Below are 22,880 nucleotides of genomic sequence, written 5' to 3' on the forward strand. Positions count from 1 at the left end.
CAAAACCAGTAAATTTTAAGAGCCATTTCTTTCAGTACAATGTAATTCTGGCTGCACTGTGGGTTCTGGGAACAAACACAAACCTGTAAACCAGACCAGCTCCAAACTGGGAGGATAGGCAGGTGTCTCAAAGTCTCTGCCATCCCTCTTTCCACTTGTGCTTCTAAGTGAGAAGTGCTGACAGACTTCTTCAGTACAATTTCTTACAGCCCTACTCCAGTATAGGCATTGGTTATCCTAAATCACATATTTATTTTTAGGCTTCAGTTAAACTCATCTTTCCTATTTTAACCAAACATGTAATGGGATTTAAGCTTGCATTTAAAGTAAACCATATGTTTGTTTTGTCCAAATGTATTGTTTAAGAAAGACTATTAATTCCTAGGAAAATGGAAGAGCTTTTATTCATTCAACAGAAATTAGATTAAGACCCTGGAGACCAGATCCAGAGAGGTGTTTAGGCACCAAAAGAATAGATTAGAAGAGAAGAGAAGAGAAGAGAAGAGAAGAGAAGAGAAGAGAAGAGAAGAGAAGAGAAGAGAAGAGAAGAGAAGAGAAGAGGAGTCGAGCACCCATAACTTTTCATGGGTCTAGGCCTTTAGAGTCTGACTTAATGTCTGCTTCAAAATGAAATTCACCAAACTGAATATCTTATCATTGCTAAATCAACATTTTGGGGATATTTGCTATGCTTTTTAAGATTACTTGCAGGTAAACCAAAGGTGATAAGACTGAATGTTAAACTCATTCTTTAATTTACCTCATTTTTATATTTTTTTACTGTTTGCTTCTAAACACAATGGAAAAGTATCTTTAACAAAGCAGACACATCCGTCTTCCATTATTGTATTTAAAGCTTTTCCTTGCAGCTACTAGGATAAAGAGTTAAAATGAGTTTCTGGCTGCTGTTTTTCATTACCGTTTTATTGGAAATTACCACTGTGTGCACCGTTACTTATACATGTCTGTCTTTTCTGCCATAGAAATAGTACTCAAGAACGTATTGTCCCCAAGAAAGAAGAAAAAGAGAAGAAAAATTCTGCAGATTAATACATGGCAGCATTTCTGACGCTGAAGCTAAAGGGATGCTGTTCCATTGATTAGGCCACAAAACTGATTTACCTTTAAAGATGTTTCATATTATAGCTTTTTACTTCCAGACTCCCAAACGTGGTTCTTTTGAATATCAGTCTTCATTGACAAATGTTTATGACAAAGCAATAACAAATGAGGCAGGGAACAGCTCCAAGGGGTACACTTATTGCTGTCTTCTCAGAACACCCAAAGGCACTCTTAAGACCTGCTTCATTGTCTTTGCCGACAGTAAACAGAGCCTAACTCCTACTGCAAGCCTAACTCCTAACTGCAAGCCTAACTCCTAACTCCTACTGCAAGCCTAACTCCCTACTGCAGTTGAAAAACATCTTCCAGAGCACTCAGGACCCATATTTAAAGCCATGATTGTTGGTTTAGTGCAGCTTGTGGAAACATAAAATCCTGCCAAACATTTCTGGTCAGGTCACCCATGAGGTAACCGTTTGCATGGGAAGTTACTGGAGGCTCCTGGGACCATTTTAAAAATAGGGTAGATTTAGCCAAATAATTTGTGAGGACCAATAAGAGCAGAAAAGATATTCAAAGGCATGAATGACAACTGTATATCTCACTCCCATTTACTTTCTGTTGAAATTAGGCATATAAATGACATCTGAGGCTTTGAAAAGCTCCACTTGCTAATTTTAAAGCACAGGATGGTAGCATGTTGTAATAAACTAGAAAGCGTGTCATTCTGAACAAAAGACATCTTGGACTACTAATCTGCTGCAGGCTCATCAAAGAAAAATGTCATTAGAAATGCATTCATTAACTTAGTGCATACATTTAATTCCGTTGTGGTGTAAAAGCTGTGGTTTCTGCTGATTTTTAAAAAGAATCAGAAATACATTCCCTAAAACCATAGAAAAAATATTACACAGGACACTTCATGTGCATAAAAGCATAAAGGGGCATAATTTACAGCTGCTATATAAGACATCTGGGCATTTTAAAGAGTTGCTACAACAGGCTATTGCATTTTAGGACACAGAAAAGATTTTCCCCATGATCACAGGCTTGCTTACCTTACGTCTTTATCCCTATAAAGCAGGGGCAACTTGTGCTAACCATTGTAAAGCCATCTGTGAGGGTTAGCGTATTACATCAAAATGTGTTCTCTCTGCATAATCTGATGTGTGCTGGGAGAATTACGAGACAGCATGATGAATTAGGCCCACCTATTTTAAGAACTGGAATACATGTACTCATGGAAACCTTCAAATGAAGCTAAAATGGCAGTTGGGATCCTGCTTATCTTGACACTTACAAACCTGTACTTCACTTGTTTTAAAAAGGAAGACAGCTGTAAAAGTTGAAGTTCTATAGATAGTACTACTGAAGGCAAAAATTAAGCTCCAAAGAACAACAGAGCTGAGAGTACAATCTGGAACATGGCTCTTAACTTGAACGTGTTGTGCTTAGTTTTCAGGATATTATATGTCAGGAGAATTACTGTGACATTACATAGACATGACTTGATTTTCTTTGGCTCCATGGAAAAAAGTGAGGATAAGTATAGTTGCTTTTGTGCTGAATTTTCTAGCAGTTGTGTTAAATCAAACTGCTGAAGCCATGTCTCTGAAGCCCTGCACAAAAGCATGGTCTTGAAAAGACACGGCATACGGGCCTTCCCACCTGCTCTTGCATTTCTGCAGCCAGTAGGAAAATGCAGGTTTTGTATGCACCCTGGGAACACACTTCTTTCTGATGGAGTCCTGTATGTTGGTTTGAGAGATTCGCAAGTGGTCGGATGACACATCAATAGTGCAGAACTCCGAAAGAACTTGACAAAATAGAGTGACAGCGTAGAAAAATGTTTCGCAGGAGTGTAGATACATATTTTGCAACAAATGTAAGGCAATGAACCTAGGAAAGGAATAAACTGAACCATGGTTACAGGGTACCAAACTCAGAACTGCCAGACATAGTTCACCAAAAAGATCCCCGAAACAGCTTTCTGAGAGCATCAATTCAATATGCAGCAGCTGTCAACAAATCAAAAAAATGTTTGACATAATTTGGAAAGTCACTTAGAACAAAACAAAGGACATTATTTTATTGCTGTTTAAAACCTTTGTTTGCCCACATCTTCAGTCCTGTGTGAGGTTCTGGTCCCTACAACTCAAGAAGGATGTAGTAGAGTTAGAGAAGGTACAGAGGAGGGAAGCTAACATGATTATGGTGATGGAGCCGCTACTTTATAAGAAGACACTAAAAAGTCTGGAAGTCTTCAATTTGGAGAAGTAAAGGATGATGGAAGGTAAGATAAAGATTTACAAAATAATCAAAGCAGTGGATAAAGTGAATGAAGAACTGTTATTCACCATACCACAACACAAGAGCTAGAGGATACCCATTGAAACTATTAGGAAATCAATTTAAAATAGATAAAAGAATGTAATTCTTAACATAAAGAGTAATGAACCTCTGGAATTTATCATCAAAGGAAGTTGTGGATGTAGTGTATCAGCAGGTTCAAAAATGGTTAGACAAAGTCATGGATAACAGGTTCATAAACAGATACCTCTAACAACCCTAGTACCATAATCCTGGATGTGTGGAGTATAAGGGGAATGTACTGAAGACAGCGCCAAGACTGACACACACTCTCTAAACAACATCTCCTAGTGCTGCTGTCTGAGACACAACGCTGGGCTTGACAGACCATCGGTCTGACTCAGTAGGACATTTCTCACATCCTTATAGTCTCATATATGGAACTTCTGGATAATAATATAGGACTACTTATATGCGGTCATAGCACAAATATTGCAGGTTACAGTAGGAATATCACCCAGGTGGTTAGTCACTGTATACTTACAGTGAGGTATCACTGTGCCTTACAGGAACTTACTGATTAAAAACTGATTTGGGATTTTGGGAATGCATGCAGAAAAGCTACACAACATATCTAGAGGAGACAGGAGACACAGCACACTCTCCAGTGAGAACGTGGCAGGCAGGCTGTTAGCTTCAAGCATCGTAGCTCCAACAGATTGCAATCACTCTCCTAACAAAGTCGGCAAGCTGCAGATCAAAAGAACTGTAACGTGGTTTAAAGCACTTCTGAAGAAGGGAAGAAAGGTCAATTACCAGAATTGCCACCAGGCTGACAGGCAGAGTCTGTGGAGGGAGCCTAAGGATATTCAGCCTTCTTGGATGCAGGAAATGTTAAGACTCGGGAAAAAGAGCAAGTATACACATATTTGGGGCTTACTGGTTTTGTGATACACTTTTCTTGAAAACATTTTATTCTAAGTAAATATTATATGGCTTTTAGGAGAGAGCTTGATCACTGTACAAGTTATTGTTATTGCCCCAGATGAGTGCCAGGATCTCTGCTTCCCAAGAAACTCACAGCATGTACTGGGGAGTGAAGGCTAGGTCTGGTCTGAGGGTAGGAGATAAACATGATCTCATGCAGAACCAGGCGACTGTGAAAAGCCAGAGACTGTAGGGTAGGGAAGGCTGTGCCATTTCTGAATTGAAGGTGGCTAAGAGTGCTTTTCAGCTGGCACTGCTGACAGCTACACTTTGAATATAAGGCCTGATGCGTGCTACTAAGTTATTAACTTTACCCACAACTCTGACTGTTAAAAGGACCAGCTTGTGCTAGCATTAGTTTCTACCCATGAGGACAGCAGACAATATAGGTATGACAGCGGGTAAGACAGAGGAATAGACACCCTTTTTACACATGGAGAAGACAAACGTGGGATGGTAAGAGACTTGTCTAAAATAGCACAGGTCTCTCAGGCAGAACTAGGGACTGAGCCCTAGATTTCTGAATCCTTATTTGAACCCTCAAGCCCAGGACCTCTTTCCTGTTAACAGTAATACTGTCATATTAGGCAGGCACATACCCAGCTGGACAAGTTAATACATTGCGTTAGAATGACTCTATAATCAATCATCTGCAAGTGAGCATCTGGCATAATAATGCTCTTGCTTTCCTTTCCTTCTGCTCTTTTTCTTGTTTCCCTAGCTGGTGATTTCTTCCTTTTGTAGAAAAGCTTCATCATTCTATCTCCAAGGATTAGCTGACACAGAAAACTGTAACAGGAGCTTGCTAGCACGATGATGGAATATCTTTTTACACAAAAAGCTTTTAATAAGCTAGCATCTTTCCATGCCTTCCTCAGCTGTCACACGTATGCAGCCTCTTTATGTTACCACAAGAACTGAATAAATGACTGAAAGAGAAGTATCCACTGATGTTCATTTATAGTTTTAATGAAATGCACTTCAGTAATGTTTGTGCCTCTTCTTGGTTTTGTGTTGCAGAAGGACTTCAGTCAGCCAGTTTACTGGCATCAATGACTGGGGGGAAAAAAAAAGAGAGAGGCTGACAGACAGAAAAGATATCTTCAAAGCAGGACAATTAAATACAACCTACCAGGCAGGTGGATATGATACCCAGAAACTCAAATCAGCCTTCTCTCAACAATTGTCTCACTCATCCCTCCAGTAATTTTCCTACCCATATAATTTCTCTTCACATTTCTTTCATGTTTTCTTTATATATATACATCAATATTCACTTTCAGTCTATTTATTTTAAAAAGGTAGGTGATGGAGGAGGAATTGTGGGGGAGAAATCCCAAAGCTCTAGGCCCCCGCTGACTGTCCCCATCACATTTAGAATGAGACAATGGAGGCAAAAGAGCATCCCAAAGAGTCAGAAAACACAAAAATGTCTGACTTATGTGGCCAATTACAACACAGTCTGTATTTAAAGCGTTTCTATCAATCACAAGCTTGAAAGAGAAAAATTCAAAAATGCACTCATCAAACCGAAAAAATGGGTACATGTAAGGAAGCTACAATTTGCTCATGGATGTTTCCTGATCGAAGAAAGATGCCAAACTCATCAGATAAATTGTTTGCTGTGAATTATTCACTTGGGTCTAAATTGCTACTCTTTCAGGCAAATACAATGGAAACCTATGACTCCTTGTCATCAGATTTGTTCTTCGGGAGCTGCATCACATTCACTGTTCTTAGCAAAAAGGGCTTTGTATGACAGTTAGTAATATAACAGTAACAAAAAGATTTTGTTACCTTTTCCTCCTGTTTTTAAATTACCTTCCTCCATATTCATATTACAACTTTACCTTTCACATACAGACCCTGATTCAGCAGAAGATTTCAACTTGCTTGCCTGTAGTTAAGCAAAGCTGAAGAAAGATCTTAAAATAACAGAAGAAAGAATGTATGGTTAAGGATGCGTTTATTTCCCCTGCTAAAATGGCACTTTGAGATGTTTTCTAGCTGGCCTGAACTTTACATTCCAAAGGCAAATATTTTTGTCAGTTAATCTAAGCACAGCCAACGTCTGACAAAGACCCCGTTATTGCCGTCCTTTAAGCTGCAGTAACTTATCAGCCCACTAGAGCGCAGTCCTTTCTCCTTGTATAAAAATATTTGGCATTGCGTAAAGAAATGGTCAAGTAAGTAGCCTTCAAAGAAACATTGTAAGCAAGCAAAACAAAAGACTAGAGAAAATAACCTTACTATTGGAAGAAAATGTAGAGAAGCAGTAAAAAAATTATATAAAACGTCTACAATACATTCACTCGAAAAACTTAGGTCCAAAATTTGAACCTTCTTTTCCTCTTGGCCCACCCAGAAACAAATGGCTTATTGTTTTCAGTTTAAGAAGTCTGGCATCCTCTCCTGCCTGTTATGTATGAATACACCCACACAAGGCAGTTTTTTTCCCCTCCCAGCTCACTCTATTACGATGAATAATGAACTTATATTTCATTGCCATATCCTTGCCAATCTCCTTCAGCACTTTTGGAAAGGGATTATTTAAGTTGCAGAGTGCTTAGAATGGTACTTATATTTTTATTTTGTCCTGCTTCAGTCCTTTGTCTTGAGATGGATGATTCAAACATAAAGCAGGTACCATAAAGCAGTGTACAGCTGATGCACTATAAATCTGCACATCTAACTGTGATTAATAGAGATAGATGTTTTAGCCAGTGACTGTAAAAGGGCTGTTGGTGAAAAGGGAGGAAGAAAAAGAGATCCAAGAAATCATAGTGAAGAATGAATTGTGCTGACAAAAGCTGCAATATATATATATAGGTAAAAATGTTAATTATCTGCATAAGATAAATGGTGGCGCCTTAGAGAATGCCGTTTGCCATAGTGAAAAACAGGACAGTCCTTTCTTAACAGGTAGCAAGAGCACAGTGTGCCTTTGGCTGAAACAGAAGTACAGAAAGTGCCTGAAAGCATTGCTTTTTTGGACTGTTTCCCCAGATAAGTATCTTACTTTTCCCAGCACTCTGTCTCCTGACAGGGAGTAGGCTGAAGGAGTAACAGCATTTAGGGAGCAGGAGTGCTCTCTTACAAATAAATTGACAGGTGCAAGTCTCTGGATACATCAAGATGTAACTAGGGTCATATCCTACACATGGAATCTTCTCAGGCTGTTTCATCCCAAGATGCATGAAAGTTGCATTGATATATGGGCCTTCGGTTCTGGTCATACGGCATGAGTCTGCAGCTGCTGGACTCAACGGGAAAGTCCTCACTAGGTAGGGTGAGGAAGAATCCCATGGAGAGACTGTCCTTTAGCTGGCTTGCCCTTTCTCAGCTCAGCGCTGGCCCTGCAAGACCTTGTCATCTCTAGTATGAACCCTCTGCGGTAGCTGGTTCTCTAACAAATATAAATATAAAGACTGAAAAACCTTCACTGAATCACTCTATAATATCAGGTGCAACAAACTCTGCTGCTGAGCTAATGATCCAATACAAAGGAACATTTCTTATCTAAGTAAAAAGGATTACTATTTTTAAAAACTCTGAAGTATATCATGTAATAAGCAAGTCTGCAAGCATGTAAGTTTATCTTTTGTTTGAGAAATTCAGCTCAAGATAAAACTAAATGTCATGGATCACTTCAAATTTAAGAAAAAATGAATTAGGGTGGTTTTTAAAGGTCTGAAGAAGGGGCTTAAAGGAGTGACCTCCACATGCCAGTGAAGAAAGTACTGGACTATTTTAATGATTATCTGCACAGAGGAAAATGAAACAGTTCCTGCCTCTCACATGTCCTCTCACGTATATCCATGCAGTGAAAAAGAGAGAACTATCAGTACCCCAGAGCACTAAAGTATTCCTTCAGAAAGTTACCAAATACCATTTCAGCAAAGCATGTAATGGTAACTTAGAGAAGCTACCATGAAACTAGATAACCTTTCAAATCCATTTATCAAAGTAGTTACATTTCTCATTTCAAGGCAAACAGCAGATAATAAATATAGATCAAAGGAAGCTAGTCAGTATATAAAACATTGTATTAAATGAAAAATTTATTCACAAAATAGCATTATATATTTTATAGCCTCTTCACAGCTCTTCTTATTTATAAACTGAGCTTTGTTTTCTACGTTGAACTTTAACAGCTATCATGTCACATAGCTATAACCCTTGGGGAAAAAATCCTCACAGATTAAAGATCTACAGAGGCTAGAGATGGTTCCAATGACAGTCCAGAAGCGAGACATGAATCCTTTCAGATTCTGAGGACATCTAAAATGAGATCCCAGTTTGGCAGCACAAACAAATGCTTTTGTTAAGCAAATTCATGCTAGAAACCAGGTTCGGTAAACCCCTTCAGCCATTCTGCTGCTAAGCACACGCAGACCTCTCAGATTTCTTTTTCTGAGGCACAAGAGAGAGCGCTGCCTCTTCCCATTAGGCGAGAGGCATTTCTGATGCTTCAGGTCATGCATCTGGGAAAAGCCCCAGCTCTGGGCTGTGGCTGCAGATTGTGCCACTCACCAGGACAATGTCACATGCCAGGTCCGACCGGTAACCAGATCCTTGGCAGCAACACGGTGTCTCTGTTTCTTCTCCATTTTATGACCTCAGCCCATGACCTCATAGGCCTCTTTTTCACAGTTGCCCTTGGGAGGGGTATCGGGTTGATATATCAAAGACAAGCCTTATCAATACGAGAGTCATAAGCCCTTGCTGCGGGGAGGAGTGAAGGAGGAGCCAGATGAACGCAGCTCATGCTGAGTGGCCGGGACTTGACAGATGTGTAGATGTACTCATCACTCCTGCTCTTGGGACAAAATAAACGGTGGTGTCGATAGCCCTTCATACCCACCCTGCATGTCAATCCTTTGCAATCCACAAGAAGTGACAGTGACAACACAAGGTGTCATTTTCATCTTCTCCAGCTAGTTTTAGTGAATCTGGTCCCTTCATGCACAACAGTCCTCTTTTTGAACCTGACAGCAAATATGTATTTTTCTAGAGAGTAGAAGTCTGCCTTTTAATAAAAATTTGCCCATTATTGTGGATTTCATAATGTACCTTGTCACTGCTGGCTATTTGATCTCCTTCCATTCCTATAGTAAGAACTGAAATGTTACCTTGAAATTGTGGAAACTGAAGGAGGGATATTGCATCCCCTAACAGCTTGGGGATGTTCGACTGTCAAATTTGCACACAGTTTATTTGATAACCTAGCATTATTTTAATAGACTTTTTAAATGTCAGATGTCACTTTTTCACTTAATTTTTCAGGATAATTAACTCCTTGGACATGAGTATATTACAGAGAAAATTTTAAATGTTCTATCCATTCCAAAGCTTATGCCTGAAATCTTTTTAAAGCTTATTTGTAATGCATGGAGTGAAATCCTAGCTTCTGATCTGGAAATAACATATAGGAAAACTGTATACAAAACTGCATGAAAATTCTATACCTTATCAGATCTAAAGGGCTTAATGCAAATGCATCATTTCTACAGATCCCGGCACTGTCTCCTGCATCTGAAAGGCTCAGTCAGGAAAGTATGTTTCAGATGCAGTTTACATAGAAAATACTAATAAAGCCAAGCCAGGCAACAGGACAAAATGTGTATTTATATGTGAAGTAAATGAAAATTTGCTTACTGGAATGCCAGGAGAAAAACAGGGCAAGAAATGAAAATCCTTTGGGGTTAGTTACTCAGTCCTTGTGCTACCAAAAGTCTGCATAAAGCAATGTTAACCTGTCTGTGGTCCCTGCAGAGGGATGCAAGTTAGAAACGAAGGTACGGCACCGAGAGATTCAACCTACTTTTTCCCCCTCTTCTGTATCGCTCCTGACCAAGAAACTGCTGCGTGTTTAGGAGTCAGGGATCCATATGGCAGCTAACCTGAGTAGGCGCAAGCCTGTGCCGTGCTGTGCTTCATGTCCAGCATGGCCCTCAGGCCTGTGTTGTGCTGCACAAGGTCCTTGGCCCCAAGGTAACCTCGGCCAGATCATTGCAACCATGGAGCCTGCAGGCAGATCCCGCTTGGTACTGGTGCTGGCACCACCTGCCTGGCCTTGCCTTTATCTAAAAGTGCAGCAAGAAGTTTTCATGAGAACATCCTGTAGGAACAGAGTTGTTTTCTTGTAAGGAAATTATACATTAGCTCAAATGACCAAAAGGGAGGGCTTCTCTCCACGGACAGGAGAGAAGCTCTGTGCAGCATGCCATGGGAAAATCAATCCAGGCTCCATCCGATGCTGCATGAACATAGTGTGCCCATCATCTGAAGGGACATAACATTTACTTGCATCTATAGTCTTCTTATTATTCTGTCTTACTAAAGCAGTTCTCTTATTAAGCCATTTGTTGTTGGGTCTTTCTTACTAAGGTCCAGACAGTACCCTGCACCACCCCTCTCTCTCTTCACCTCCTCATCCCACCCCAGTGCAGAACAGCTTCCAGCTGAACTCAGTCTAATATAATCTCATTTAAAAAGGTACAAAATCACTATGCCACTGCCCCAAAATATCTCCAAGCTTTCCTCCCAATGATGGCTCCTCCAAAATTAAAACTCTAAGACTGCATCAAGGGTGGGTATATGAGCTAACCACTGCCTCCATCCACTCTGACAAGAAGGCAATACTGACTCTATCTATTTGAAGAAGGTACAGGCAGTTTACTGGCAGGTTACCAGCACAAACCTTCCATCTGCATTCCATTACAGGTGCTGCGCTGACATCTATAAATTAACTCTTTCTGTTTCCTTCAGTTGGAATCAATCCATTAAGGACAGCAGTGAAAAATATATGACTCCCAAATAAAGTGTCCTGGACCTTTTTAGATACATAATGAATCCCAGGCAGGGAATAACATGTTTTATTTGAAGTTCACTAGTAAAATAAGCAATCATTTCAAAACATCTGTGCAGATTAAATCCAGCACAATCTACAGCACCATCAAACCCAATTGTTTGGATACCCATCTCTGCTAGCAAGGCTAAAACTAAGTTTATCCTTTTCCTGTATCTAATTCTTTTTCTCAGAGGAGCTGTGAATGGTGATTGTAATTAAGGCTGCGTGCCCATCATCCCAATTCCTCTTAATTTTGCTAAATTTTAGCCACGGGTTAATAATGGTAAAGTGGACAATAATCAGTTTGGTACCTCCTAATTTAGAAGTGCTTGACCTTGCAGTCTTAATCTACTTCCATTAATAACGATCTTGAGCGGGCAAAGCCTGCTTATCATGGTCAAAACTCTGCACAGATACTATATACTTAAATTACATAATTACCTGATTCAGAAAATCTTGACAAAATGTGTTTAAAATTACTAGTCCAAGGCTATAAAAGTAGGTAATATCAAAACCACCAATGGATTACGGAAGTTTCTTACCTCCAATCTCATGATTAATCCACTAATACTGTTTATTAAATAGAGTTTTAATTCGGTTTCTGTTCTCTTGATATTCTATAATACTGACTTGAAATATGAGTTAGTGTTCTTATTTTTATGTCAGATGGTCACAGATTAAAATTCCCCTAACCATAAGCAAATGGAACAGTTACTTGCTGATGGTATTGTGGAATATTACACAGGACTTCCAGTTCTGCTCCAAAACTACAGTTTTCTAAGTTAATGCTTCATATACCTTCATAGCTGGTTCATCAGCCACACAAGGTGCAATAACAGCAAATTTAATTTAAAATTTAATCTTAAAGCAGTAGTTAGGTACAACAGTGACAGGCTCTAGAGAAAAGAAAAAAAAAAATCTGTTTACTGTTACTCAGAGTACATTCCCACACTTTCTCCTATTTGCTCTTGCCACTTGCAGAGAAAACCTCATTCCCCTCTCAAGTGTTCAGACATTGGTGCACTGAAATTTTTTTAGCCAGTCTGGTGGGTCTTTTAACCAGAAACCCCTTCTCAAATACAGGAAGGCTTCTCCTACCAATTTTAGTATCTGTAATACAGACAGGAAACATTAATATCAGGCTAAAAAAAATCTGTAATGTCAACATTTTGAAGCAGAACTGCTTATGTTAAAATCATTAAGAAGAGAAATTGGCATATGCACTGACATTAAACATTCTAAAGCCACATTCATTCTTCTAGGAGAAAAGCTATATATAGAGGATCATTTTTTAGAAGTAGATGCACATTTAACAGCAAGATTGTTTTTCTATTACCATAGTAAATGTAGCCAAAAAGATTCTGGATGGAAAACTGCAGCAGCATCTGGGAATTTGTGGGACTGATATGCTGAGACACAAGTCACTGGAACAGCAGTGTGAATACATGCCTATGCATTTATCAGGTACCTGTTGGTTATTTCCATGTCTGTGCTGGTGATTATGAATTATTTATGCTTCATCCATAGTTGGTTATAGCAATTCTTAAGTAAGCAGACAGTTATGAAATACTTAAATGTACAGAATAGGAACATGGCTAATGCACAAAGAAAAAACAGGTTTTGGGACATCAGACTGATTTTGCACCCACTGAAACAGGATTACAGCATACAGAAATCTGCATGCAGATTCAGCATACAGAAACATGTAAACACACATACATATTTGCATAATCTACATGTACCTGCATGCATATTGGCATGCTGCATAATTACCTACAAAGAGGCAAGGTATATAACTACAATGATGTCTTCATTTGATTTTACAAGCAATACAGACAACCTTTGAGTATATAGGCACCGGTATATGATGAATACGTACAGAACAATGCACTGAGAGTACACACACCCTTAGATCTAGAAGACATCATTGCTGCTTTATAACATCAGGTCAGGATAGCACCTCTTTTGTGCCCTACCTCTTTACCACTGGTAGATGAAGTCTACCTAAATTAATGAAAAACTTATCCATAGATCTCAAAGCACTTTATAAAGATGGCTAGGTATTACTTTGGCTCACAGGTGTGTAGAAGAGATGCCTAAACTCATGCAGTGAGCTTAAAGTCTTTAACCACACGCAACTAATCATGCTATCCTTCATGCAACAACCCTAACTGAGATCTGGTCCTGGAATCCCATTTAGTTTCTCTTTGTGTTGCACCCTCTTAAAACTGAGGTAGTCTTAAATCTCTGCTCACCCCCTTCCTGACTGCCAAACGTAAGAAGTGAATTTAGTCACTCCGTATGCAGGAGACTCAATTCACGACCATAACCACTAGAGGTCAGGCAGGATATAATTCATGGACACAAAGAGACGGGAGATTTTCCTAAGAGTGCCTTTAGCAGGAGAAATGAGGGACCAGAGTGACACTTACATAAGAAGATTTAGATATTCGCTACTTTTCATGACAGAAAGCAAAACTGTGCTCTTGAAAACTGATATATTCAAGACAGATCACATGCACTGGTATGAAGGTAATGGTAAAGAAATCATTTTATTAGACAGAAAACAGGTGTGCAGTTAAATATGGACTCTCTACATAAATAGAAGTTGGTCACAGTAAACATCTCACTCAGCAAGTGTTCAAATCTACCCAAAGTTTTCTTGTTTACTGGATCTTCAGTTGCCACCTGAAGCAGTTTTTCCACATTGCTTTCATTGTACAAAGGTGTGTTTGGGGAGAAGAATATGAAGTAGAAAAACACTACAATACTGTATTTTTCTTGGCTGAATGAGAAATGCAGTCCCAGCCTTGGAATCCATGCAGAATATCATACTGAAATATTCAAAATACTTCAGTAGCTACTTCCCTGAATCACCCACTCAGTTGTCACCGTTTTGGTGAGCTCCTCAGGGACATCTATTCCTTCGGTTCCTTCATTCCATAGATGAGTTAAGCTCAGTGGGTGCACAGATGACCACTTCTTGTCACAAACCCAGTAGCACCGCTCAGTGGGAGAGCCAACCTGCAGCTGCCAGGGCCTCCTCTGCCTCACGGGCTTTTCCTGTCCACAAAAGTGCTACTTCTGATCAAAATGCCTCTCTCGTCCAATATACATGCTCATATTCACTTGCAGCCTATATAGGGCTATAAGCTCAAAGGTTAGGTAGCAATTTGTACTTCACAGAGTATATTTTAGAGAACTTCCTCAAACAATCATGGTTTTTTTTCCCCATATACCACTTCCCTACCTCATGCACTCACCATCCTGTGATTTGTAGCTGAGTGCTCTGATGGCACTTCTATATTTCTTGGAAGCTCATTTTCTTGGAAACATTTAAAGTAATTCCACCAACCCTGACATTAAAGTAGGCTCTGTTATCCAAAACCAGGCTACAGTGGCTTTGGTTAGCTTACTCACTTGCAAATAGCTATGTTTTATCAGATACCATACCCAGAGTGAACAGAAGAAATGATGGAAAATTTGGTAACATTTACTAAGCTTCACATCTAACTGTATCTCCTACATTCCTAATTTGCTATAGATCTGTAAATCTATACTTAGAGATGTCTGTCTCTGATAGCTCTGTCAAAAACAGCACATCCATCAGGAACATAATTTTATTCAGGTTAGCCAAAATCTGTATAGGTACTTGCCATCTACTGGACTGTGAGACAGTTAAGTACGTAAGTCCTTAGTGGTATTAGGCAAAAAGATATACAGTAAATTCAGAACCACTTGCCACAATATGAAAGGAAATAAAAAAGGGAAGACATGCATAATGTGTTACTAATTAAAAGAGAATCTGCGAATCTTTTAATACTTGTTGATTTCTGATAAACCTATTCCTCCTGCAACAGCTAATGTCACCTTTAACAGATACTAAAAAGTAAGTCCTGCATCTTCTATGCAGCTGCTTCAATGTCAGAATTGGCCTCACACAAAGTGGGGAAAACTGGGAACTGGGAACCCTTCTGTTCTGGATTTTTATCTGAACAGATAAACAAAAATTGTCTAATTGCTACCTGTAACGGTGCAAACTTCATTCTGCAACTGTGGCTCATACTGACTTGCTTATTTATAGTAGGAGTGATCTACCTCTGATCACTATGAATAGGGACTACAGAAGTAAACTGAAAGGTGGTACAAAAGTCTGTTCTGGTTCCTGTGTCCCTATACTTTTTACATATGTGACATTGCTGTTTTAATAAGTCTATATTATATGCATAGACAAATACCCATGTATCCTTCAGTTTCCTTAGATTCCTCCAAAAAAACAGAGAGGGCCAAGCGCTTATCAGTTTCCATGGAGAGGAACAAGGAAATATAAAGACACAGGAAAAGTCACTGTTTCTCCTTTGTTTTTATTTCCACCTCCACTGCAAAGCCCTGAATTTCATGTCACACAGCAGTTAGAAATTGGAGAGTAACACCTGGTGGATGGAGAGAGAAATAAATGTCACAGCTCTGTGCACAGGACAGTACAGGTTTTATTATTAGCATGTACACAATGTAATCTACAGTTGCATTTCAAATGGGATTTGTGAGAAAACACTCCCAGTACTCATTAAGATGCTATTAGTGATTCTGCAAGTTAATAAAGACCATATCAGAAACAGAGGACAGATATGGAGTGACGCATACACAGTACGTGGTCACTATGTCTCGATTTATCCAGATAGGCTGTATTGACACGCTGCTTCTATATTCCACCCCCTTTGGCAGAAACAGAGTATGTGTCTTCACAAGAATAGTGACAGAGCTCCTGAGCATATTGACTGAATGGAGCGAAGCATGGATAACAAGTGGCTATGCAAACTCATGGTGGATGAGCACAAAGCTTTATAAATAGCTGTAGCTGCAGAAATACTCTGGGCATAGGACTCTCTCTCTCCTTTTCTGTGTTGAGACTTTATAATCTCATTAATCTGCTAAGAAATTAAACAACAGTGTTCATTAGCACATGCAGGGTTAATTAAAAGTATAAATAAACTGTATGTGGCAGAATCAGGAGGGGCTACAGTACAGTCTTTTCCATTATTGAGGGTAATGCAGACACTTTGGGAGGCACTGGATAGCATGGTGCAGAGGCACCTGAGCTGGTTCCACTGTTCCAGCAAAGCATCCCCTAGGATGAGAAAGAGCAATGCAGATGTTTATGTGTATAGTGTAGATGGGTAATGGAAGAGTTACAGTCTGTTAACAGTACTGATGGCTGTGTACTATGTCACTGTACCTATCATCACAAACATTAGCAGCTATGTTCGTGAAGTGCAACATATACAGGACATAAGCAATCTGACAGAATACACTGAGCATACTTAGCTGTCCTGTTGAGACCACTGTAAGGGTCCTGCAGTATTCCCACACACTATGTTGGAATAATGCATGTTACAGGTTTGCAAGGGCCTTCAGTAACTGCACTATTAAAGTGAAAGATACCATTTTAAGCTGTTTTTTAGGATGTCATTTATTCCTCCCACCCCCTGCTAAGACCGTGGGAGAATACAGCAAAAACATACCTTTGGGAGGATGGAAGGGGCAGCATTGCAACACAACACTGCTCCAGACTGTACTGTACTGGAGATCCTCACCAAATTGGGAGCAAAATGTCTCATAATCCGTACAATCCATGTAACAAGAACAGATATAGACCCACTCAAGGAAGCTATTCCCTTTTGCAAAAGAAGGAGAAGCTAGCCCAAACTGTTACATAAATAGATTATGGTAAGAGCATTACCGCAGTTCTGCCTCTATTAATATGAAGGGATAGTCCGTGTATTAAATCGCAAATGGACAAGAGAAAAATATGAAAAGAGAGAAATAAAGAGTGAAAAGGACAAAGCTAAAAATAAAAGTTGTTGCTTTAAACTAAGGAAAAGGTTGATGATTAAAACTGAACACCAAGTCACACTGGTATCTGAAAAACACCAAAAAGATATCTCAAGCACAGCATTTTTAGTTGATATATCCTGTCCGCATTTTTACAAGAAAGACACAACTGGAGATATGATTGCAATATAAATGATGTAAGAATATGGAAAATTATTGTGAAAGAAGAATATTTTTATTAGTGTAGAAAACCAAACTTTTTCAGTGCTGTACCAGGAACAAGTATCTGCAGTGCGGCTCAGGCCTTTCTTACATCCGTTTCCAAACATATTTATTTTTTCACACAGTCTGCAAAAGCAACATATGTTCCATTTTTGTGAAGAAATCTGCCTTTCAACAAAGTATCCTAATTCTTTTTTTTTTAATTCTGCTCCAAAGACTAGTAGTAACCATCATAACTGATTCCTCACACTTACCTATCCTGCATCTTGGCATATGGTTGTCAGGAACAAGCCCATCAACCATATATTTATAATATTTTTTCAGTGATATAGCATCCTTCATCTGAGATTCTCAAGGCTCTTCACAATTGTAGAAAATTATTGGATTATGGACGGGAAAATGAACACATAGGAAATGATGGTTTGGACAACAGTGTCTCCCTGTGGCACCGTGACTGTTACTCTTACTGCTTGCTGCTTGTTAAACATCACTAGTGAAAACTTCAAAACCCAAGAAAAAAAAAGGAAGTTATTGTCCTTGCCCTTTGATTTATAAGCAGAGACTCCTTTTATTAAACACATTACAATATAGAAAATATTCCTCAAAATATTAGAGTGTTTAAATCAGCACAAGTATACATAACGGGATGAATTTTGCTATATTATATCGAAGGTCTTTGGTTTATCCTCTGATGCTCACAGGACAACCAGTGTACCAGCAAACAATCTGTGTAAAGCCAGGACCATGCTGGTCTGAAATGATACATCTCAGGGTGCAACCAAAGGTCCAGATTTTATTATGGTACTGAATGGAACATTAACATACATGCTTTATCAGTGTTTTCAAATGTTCAATCAATAAATTCCCTGTGTACAATCTGTATGATTAATCTGGACATTCTAAACTTGAAAACTGTGGGTTTGAATAAAGAAGATTTATTCCATACTTCATAACTGCAAGCTATGTACTTCCTAGAACAATTATAGCTTAGAGTAAACACACAGACTATATAACTGTAAAATCTGTGTACAGTACTCAGGCAGTTGCATTTGCTTCTGCTGCTCACAGCTAGATCCATAAATACGGTTGCATAAAACATTCAAAGGGCAGAAATACAGCGTCTTTCAGCTTTTTTATGTGGGTAATATAAATGCTCATGTTTAAGTTTCATTTTGTAACTTGAGATGCTGAACTAAGGTTGTTCATTTTGTGATTTGGGTTGAAAGTGGAAGGTTTCAGACAGTGCTTAAAGCACTAAAAAAATGATGAGACTGTTCCAAAATGAACAAGATTTGGAAGCCAGCAGTCAGTGTCTCTCCTGGTTGCAAAATCTTGCCACCATGAAAAAAGGGGGGCCCAGGAAATTCTCAGCTTAATAAAGGTAAGGAAACCCTAATACATGCTGAAGTACACAGTCCGTGAGTGGAGAATTGCAGATCTAACAAGCTAAAGCTCCAGAGGCAGCTTTCTCTGCTGTGTAGAAACTCAATGGGTTCAGTAGCAGCTTTGTAGGTTTTTCAGACAGAGCTGTTTCCTACTAAAAGCAGACCTATGACTACTGTCCAAATAAAAAACTGGAAGATTGCACACAACTGTCTGCTATCTCAAGGCACTGATCTGGATGGAAATGCAAATGGCATCAAAGAAAGGTTTAAGTTTAAAATGCTTTATTCTGGCTTATCTTGAAAGTTTTAAACATTGTTTTGTTTGTTTGTTCTACTTCTGGTATTACCCAACCTCTCCAGTTGTTCATTCACCCAACGTATAAGTTAAACCAACTTACACTCACTTTCCAAACTGTAACTTTCACACAGACACCTTCTCTGAATTAGGACAAAAATGCATGAGAAGATGTCATTTTTTTTCTCAAAGGCTGTCCTTTCTAAAAAAGGCAGAATTTTGCTACCTGCAATTCTTCTCTACAGAGCCAAGCAATTTCACTTTTCTAACTTTTTCTAAAATACTAGAATTTCACCTACAGTTTTAGAATTTAGAATTAACTCCATGCAGCTGAGCAAGTTCATAATAATTTATTTTCATTTAACTAGAAAATCACATTGGTATCACTTTTAGTAGTCAGTTGTTTATTGCTTTAACAACAAGTACTGTGAGAAAAATGATGTTGCTTATGTTTCCTCTTTGTTAGTATCAGTCCCTAATGCACCCAACTCTCATTTGCTTACTAGCCAAAGATTTCACCTCTGTCAGCACTGCAAAGCCCATACTGTTGTGAAAAAGCAAACTGCAACCTATTCAGACTCTTGCACCATCAGCAAAGCTTTGGGCTAAGTTCTCCTGATTGTGATACTCAGCTATACTGAACAGTCCCTTGCTTTGGAGCAGAGGCTATGTGGTCACTCATGCCAGCATGAGCTCTCCGGTGTTTAACCCTTCATTGCAATAGCTCACTTGAAAGCAATTTCAGCCTTCAAAGGAATAATCAGTAATGAGTGATTGATCCTTTCTAGTCATCACTTGTGAGGCCGCAGATGGAGTACTGCTTCCAGTTTTGGGCTCCCCAGAGTAAAAAAGATATTGACATACTGGAGTGAGTCCATCAGAGGATGACGAAGATGATAAGCTGACTTAAGCACATGACATATGACAAAAAGCTAAAAGAAATTGGCTTGTTCAGCCCTGAGATGACAAGGTTAAGGTGGGGGGAGAGGGGGGAGTTACTGCCATCTTCAACTACCTCATGAGAATATAGAGAGAAGACAGAGCCAAACTCTTCTTGAAGAGGTAGGTATAGGATAAGAGGTAACAAATATAAAGTTATAACAGGGAAACTTTGATTAGATATAAGGCTTTTTTGTTTGTTTGTTTTGTGAAAGCAGTCAAACATCAGAACAAGTTGCCAGGGAAAGTTGTGGTTTTGTCACACTTTGACAAACTTCAGAACTTGACTGGAAAAGGCCCTGAGCAACCTCATCTAAGTTAGCCCTGCTTTGACAGGGATTAGATCAGATGACCTCCAGAGGTTCCTTCCAAGCTAAATTCTTCTGTGTTTGTTTCTATAATTTTATTATTTTAATTTAGAGAAATAACTGAGATTATCAAGAGATAATATCTTGAACTTCCATTTCCTATGAACTGCTCCTGAAAAGAGAAATAAGGTTGTAGAAAAAAGGTATCTTCTCTCTGGTGAAGGCACAAAGATTTTAGTTTGTTTTAGTCATGGAGACAGTAATAATGACTTATACCCATACTCTTGTAAATAAAAAAAGAGAAGGTACAGCACTTAAATGTGAAATGAATGAAGAAAACTATAAAAACACAGTGGCATCTACAGAGGATACTGGAAGAGAGAAGGCCTACAGCCAAAAGGAGATTTGTACTCTGTGTCAATAAATAAGCCCAGCCTGGTTATTTGTGGGTCAAACCTCCAAACCATTATTTACCACCTGATCTTGCTGAGAGTATTTGCCAACACTGATACACTCCTTGCTTCAGTTTTCAGAGCCAGCCCCTTGCTTAGCAATTGCTAAACCGACTGCTCAATCGTGTTTACTAAATAGCGTCCAAGGAAAAGGCAGTTCCACTCCATGGGAAGATGCATTTCCACAGCATGTCGCCCTTCCTCACTACCAAAGGCTGGCACTCAAGTTACTGCATTACTTTCCAAGGTCCAGCCTCATTGGGATTCATGAACAAGTACCAAAAAATTGGAGCTATATGCCTGACTGCTTCCCCTGCTATTTCAAGTACCACAACAAATACAGTTCACATTGTTGGGTTTCCCTTGTCTGCAAGCCTTGCTTGACCTCGGGAGAGAAAAAATAACTCTTTATTTCCTTTTCCTTTCCACTCCCTCTTCCTTCAGACACTTCATATCACAGACTGGCAAAGCAAAACCTGGCCATATATATATATATATATACACATTATTTACTTTTCAAATAATTACATATATTTTCTAAAGGTTAGGAAGAAATTTATTTGCAGTAATGTCAGCAAATACGAAACTATTTCACCAAAGATTCACACAGCTAAAGAAAGAACTCAGGGAGACAGGAGATACTTGTCTTTCATACCTTGTACAATAAGGTTTGAGATGCATGGACCAAAATCCAAAACTTTTTTGGCTAAGATGAAGTAAAACTGTTGCTGGATTCAAAAAGTAAGGGGAAGATATTAGCGTTTCTTCTCTGGTAATCTCCACAGCAGACAAACTGCAACAAATAGTATAAATATGACCAACTAATAAACAGAAAGTCGATCAATTGTCCAATTTTCACCTGTCATTCCTAGAACTCTTGTGTCAGTTCCATAACTTTATCTAGTCTGCTGTTAACTTTATTATTTTCTCCTCATTAGAATGCGTTCTATATGATGATATTTTATATTACTGCTTGGCTATTGTTGCTGAACTAACAGCTGTTATGTATGAATTGTTTGGTGTTACACAAAGGGAATATAGTAAATATGAGATCAAGCACACATTTTTAAATAAAACCTGCAAGGGTACCAGTATGTATTCAACTCTCTTGGGTTTTTATGTTGTTCTTTTTTTTTAATTTGGATAGCTAAATTCATTGGATTGTCTTGTATTCTAGACTATTTGTGTACTGCATTTATAAAGCATATGCATTATATAATAGTAACGTATAACTGAATACAACAAGGAATTACGATTTCTTCGTTGAAACAGATAAATGCAAAACTACATTTATATGCAAAAGTATATGGGAAAATATATGAAGATATATGAAAAAATAATGATGTTTATTATATTCCATAAGTGAGATTCACTTACAGAAGTGAAGCTCTGGTCAGCAGAGCAGGATGAGTCTATGGGACACTTTAGCAGTTATGTAGGCCTTCAAAACAGGGCTTAATCAGTAAGCAGATAGATGAATTTCACCTCAACAGGAACAACGAGGCTAGAGAAGGCACAGTTCCTTGATCTGGCAGTCTTCCTACACCTTAACTCATTATCACTTCCTGTCTCCTCCAGCCATTCAATGCATCTCGTGCTTCTCAAATTTTCTGGAGGATGCAGAATAGAAATAACCAGCTTTTAATCAGAAAATGAAGTACAGATTCATAGAGAACATACAAAGATATGCTATGCTGATGAGGATAATGTTTGTTCTTGCTTGTAATACATTTGGCTTATATCTCTATCAAAATACAAATGGCACTTTGTTTAGGGGTGTCCTTTACACTATAACTCTTCTGGAGCATGACTTGCATGTTGTGTTGAAACTTCTGCTGATGAGACTAAAATACTATTTTGACGTAGGGAATGTCATCAAGTAAATGCTTATATCTGAGAAGCTAACGTAAATTCTACGGCTAACAGTTATGACTCTCTCTCAACAATGAACTAATTCTCCGACCAGTGGACTTGCAGCTGGCCTAGAGCTTTGGCTAGTACGGTTCAAGACAGTACAAAGAAGACATCCTTTGCACAAACAGAATGTGATTCCACTACCGCTTACAAGACAGACAAGATAAGTAGAGAGATGCGTAAAAGCGGTTCCTAGTTTAAGGATTATAATCAAACCCAGGTCTCACAGACTTTCTATGTTTAGTACTGCATTTCTTTGCAAATAACTGTAACTTTATAGTGCTTTCAAGAGAAAAAATTCTAAGAAATTCCTTTGCTAAA

This window comes from Ciconia boyciana, chromosome 1 (genome assembly GCF_034638445.1).
Source record: "Ciconia boyciana chromosome 1, ASM3463844v1, whole genome shotgun sequence".
Taxonomy (NCBI): Eukaryota; Metazoa; Chordata; class Aves; order Ciconiiformes; family Ciconiidae; genus Ciconia; species Ciconia boyciana.